The sequence below is a fragment of the Macrobrachium nipponense genome, chromosome 31 (assembly GCF_015104395.2).
Source record: "Macrobrachium nipponense isolate FS-2020 chromosome 31, ASM1510439v2, whole genome shotgun sequence".
NCBI classification, from domain to species: Eukaryota; Metazoa; Arthropoda; class Malacostraca; order Decapoda; family Palaemonidae; genus Macrobrachium; species Macrobrachium nipponense.
This window is the reverse complement of record NC_061093.1, coordinates 61,353,550-61,358,549: the sequence shown is the minus strand read 5'-3', so window position 1 is coordinate 61,358,549 and position 5,000 is coordinate 61,353,550.

Below are 5,000 nucleotides of genomic sequence, written 5' to 3'. Positions count from 1 at the left end.
AGGAGTCAGGGAGGATGTTCCTTATGTTATTCTGATAGAAAGTGGATTTTTTGTAATTGAATATTCAAGAGAGAGAGAGAGAGAGAGAGAGAGAGAGAGAGAGAGAGAGAGTAGGTTGTGTGGTATAGCTGTGAATTTGGGTGTATGACTAGGAGTCAGAGAGGAATGTTGCCTTATGTTATTGCTGATAGAAACGTGGGTTTTTGTAATTGAATACTCAAAATAGAGAGAGAGAGAGAGAGAGAGAGAGAGAGAGAGAGAGAGAGAGAGTGTAGGTGATGGATGGATGGGTCGACCGCTCCACAGATGAGGGAACGAAATGGCTGGTAGGAGTATTATAGGAATTTGAGTTTGTTTTGAAATTGGAATGTGGTAAGTAAAAAGATAACAAAAATCTGTAGCCAATAGCAATATGTTTATACTAAAACATTATTATTATTATTATTATTATTATTATTATTATTATTATTATTATATTATTATTTATTCTTATTATTATTATTATTATTATTATTATTATTATTAATAGACAACTTCATCTTGCAACAGAAAGACTTCTTATTCTGAATAACCACTGCTGCTGAAATATATACCCATTCAGCTCATTCCATTAAGCTGGGGGCGCTGAATGCTGATATTCATATTTTTATTTAGTATTTATTAAACGTTTTACCAATTTCCTTTTCAGAAAATGTTTAAATCTTAACATTTACGCTTTTTTAAGGACCCTTGGAGTCGTCAATGGGTGAGAATGACTCTTGAAAATAAGGATTCTTCCCCACTCACACTTTTCAATGATCAAGTCCTTGAAAACGAAGACGAGGAACAGTTTGTTCCGCAAATTGGCGTGAAATTTAAACAGAGGACAAAAAATAACAAAGACGGCCACAGGTGGTCACAGCTGTTCAACTTCTCCTACCCCACCACCCTCCTGACATACTGGGGGAAATGTCCATTCTATCCAACCCAAGCCTGCCCCCCCACAACCCCAAAGTAAAAAATGTAAAATCTTTGATGTTATCATTTCCTGATTAATTTGCATGCAAGAGATCATAATTTATAAGGACAGGTTATCATTCATGGTTTACCGCGTCTTGTTTACATAAAAGTGATGAATGTACTTTGACGAATACACTCCGTTTTACCCAATCCGTGTATCTATTTATACACTAATATATTTATACTAAACACACACACACACACACACACACATATATATATATATATATATATATATATATATATATATATATATATATATATATATATATATATGTATATATATACATATATAGATATATATATATATATATATATACTATATATATATATATATATATAGATTCACATATGTGTGTGTAACATGTGTGTAAGCAGACGTATTTAGCATATATGCTATATTATATACTATTGTGACTTTGCACATTTATATAACCATATTCATTAATATGTCCCTGCCTTTATTTTGCTTATTGGAGTCAGATCATAATAATATTAATACTCGACCCTTTGTTATTTACAGAGCAGCCCCAAAAACAAACACAGATGGCAACCAGATACAATATCTCACAGTCTTGTAAAAATAAGTATGTACTGAAAGCTCCGTTAGAAAATATATGGCTACTATCTAATTGTAAATATATCGCACCAACTTTTACGGAAACGCTGTTTGTTACCTGTGATGCATCACGTTTGAAGGTGTCGATGTTGTTGCTTGAGATTAAGCTGGCCTTATGCCAGCAAGAGCTCTTGCTCCTAGAGCAGCCCGTATAAGGTGTCGAATTGCAATTTTCATCCCCGAATAATAGAAGGATATGCTGACAGAGCATACTGAATGCGAGAGAAATTAAGGAAGAGGAAAAAGAAAATTTATATGAATACAGAAGGACATAGAAGAAACAGAGTACATATGAACAAGAGAAAAAAACTATCAGATATCAGCCGAAACAATCGCTATTTCAAAAGGATATCCTCCTGACTCATTTGACCCAAATAAAGATCCATTGAGAACGACTCGTGGTCTACGTCTCCCCAGAACAGGGTCACGTTGACGAGGTCAAAAGGTCACGCATTCAAAATGGGTTAAGGGAAACCACGAGGTAAGATAGAGGAGAGAGAGAGAGAGAGAGAGAGAGAGAGAGAGAGAGAGAGAGAGAGAGAGAGAGGTCACTTCACCCGGGTGGTCTAGGATCAATGATTCGGGAAACGTCTGGCAACTTTTCGTTATAAAAGGATGCAGACTCGCATTTTTTAACAGCCGAATTATTTTAGAGGGTTTATGTGATCCTCCTCATCATCACTATCAATACCATCATGATCATCATATTGTCATTATTATTTTGTTTGTCAGGCCTTCATGTGATCCACTGACACCTAAGCGAAACTTATGGCCTATTGCGAGATTATATGTTAATCACCAATATTAAAGCAAAATTAACACATATTACAAATTTCACGTAATAATAGTCAATGCTATAAATATTATTGCAACTTACATTTACAGACATAAATACACGTGAATGTCTTTTATTGTTATATCACTTTGTTCTATTCATACATATCTATAATCATACAAGCACTATGCACTAAGAAACTGAAAGTTACATATGTAAACGTGTACATTTATGTATGAATGTTTATCTGTGCATTAAAGCAATGTCTGAATGTCTATTTATGCATTAAGCAATGCATGAATGTCTATTCATGTATTAAGCAAGATGTATCAGTATATCTTCCGCATGAAGGAACACATAAGTAGAAATTCAGGTAATCTATTGATATCACCGAAATTGCTTGATATAATTCTGCCCCATATATTCAATGGAAAGAGTATTCACTGGTGACCGGTGACCGAGAGAGAGAGAGAGAGAGAGAGAGAGAGAGAGAGAGAGAGAGAGAGTATACCTGTATACCTGAAGAATAGTTCCACACCGGCTTGGTGAGAGATTATCACGACGAGAGAGAGAGAGAGAGAGAGAGAGAGAGAGAGAGTAGACCGAGAGTATAGCCTGGATAAGAATATTCCACAACCGGCTTGGTGAGAGATTCTCGACGAGAGAGAGAGAGAGAGAGAGAGAGAGAGAGAGAGTATGATATACCTGTATACCAGGTGAATGATTCCCCACCGGCGACGAGAGAGAGAGAGAGAGAGAGAGAGTATTTGGCAGCTAATGCACAAACACAGCCCATAAATCCATCACAAAGTGCATGAATTGATGTTGGGTCTACCATGAAAACGAATATTCCGTCTATCAGCCATATTTACAAACCCGTGATGGATCACTTTGGTTGGTGTAACTCTCTCAATCGCTCTCCAGTTTATAAGCGATTACGAGAAAAAGCATTTTATTTATGATAACACACCTGATACAATTACATGAATTTATGTAACGCGGCATAGCAAGCGATAACATTGCTTCCTCTCTGAGAGCAAACAGAGGAGGAAATAACTTTGTTTATTCCGTGTCCTGGGAGATTTATGGCCGATGATATCGGTACAGCAAAAATTTTGATGATTTTTTTTTGTAATGTAAAACAAAAACAATCTAGCATTATATGAGCTTGATGATACTGGTTATCTCATGAATTACGAATATTTTATTCAAAAATAGATCTAAACTATATATATATATATATATAATATATATATATATATATTATATATATATATAGTATATATATATATATAGATATATATATATATAAAATATATATATAATATATATATATATATATATATATATATATATATAGATAATATATATATATATATCTATCATATATATAAAATCATACTGTTCCATTAACTTCCATCTTTACCATTATTTTGACCAATCTCCAAACATACCAAATCTATATTTATGCAGGAAAACTGTTTATGGAACTAGTAGAAGCGAGAGCAATAAAAATGAATTACATATTTGCTAAACATATGCGCCAATAACAGACACTGCATTATTCATCGCTTGTCAGTTTGTTTATTCGTAGTAAATAACGGAATTTCTGGTCTTATACCATCCGCACCAAGGCTTTTTCTATCTTACCCAACTTATTTCAGTAACTTATCAGCGTCCCTGATGGCTCCAGAATTTACAGCTCAAGTAATTCTGTTCCTTTTCCAATAATTATTCAAAATCCCCTTGTGCGTATGATCCATCTTGAAATTTGCATTTTAATAACTATTATTAATATGTAATATGAGTGAACAGATTTGACGCTCGTGATATCTCGCTAAGGTAGTTGTACGATGAAATAGTCGAGAATCGTTCAAACTGGACTTGAATTATAGTTATCCATAAATGCTACTGTTCTTTGTGTACCTAGTATACCTTTCATACATGCTGCTGTATTCGTGGTGACATTTTAAAGATACTTTATAAAGCCATTTTTTTATACCTTGAATAGTACATAGTACAATACGTATTTGAAGCAATTAAAATGAAATGGAATCGTTGTATGTCTTAATAAACCTCTTGGGCAGAATAGTAGAATATGGAATATATATATCTGTGTGTGTGTATAATACAGAGAGAGAGAGAGAGAGAGAGAGAGAGAGAGAGAGAGAGAGAGAGAGATAGTACTAGTGCAATACGCATTTGAAAGCAATGAATATGAAATGGAATCGTTGTTTAGTCTTAATAAAACCTCTCGGCAGAAATAGTGAAATATGGAGTATATATATCTTGTGTATGAATAATACAAAAAGAGAGAGAGAGAGAGAGAGAGAGAGAGAGAGAGAGAGAGAGAGAAACAATGTACTCAGATCGCTATATCTGTGTGTGTATGTATAATACAAAGAGAGAGAGAGAGAGAGAGAGAGAGAGAGAGAGAGAGAGAGCAGAATAGTGGAATATGGAATATATATATGTGTGTGTGTATAATACAAAGAGAGAGAGAGAGAGAGAGAGAGAGAGAGAGAGAGGGAGAGAATGTACTCAGATCGCTATATCTGTGTGTATATGTATAATACAAAGAGAGAGAGAGAGAGAGAGAGAGAGAGA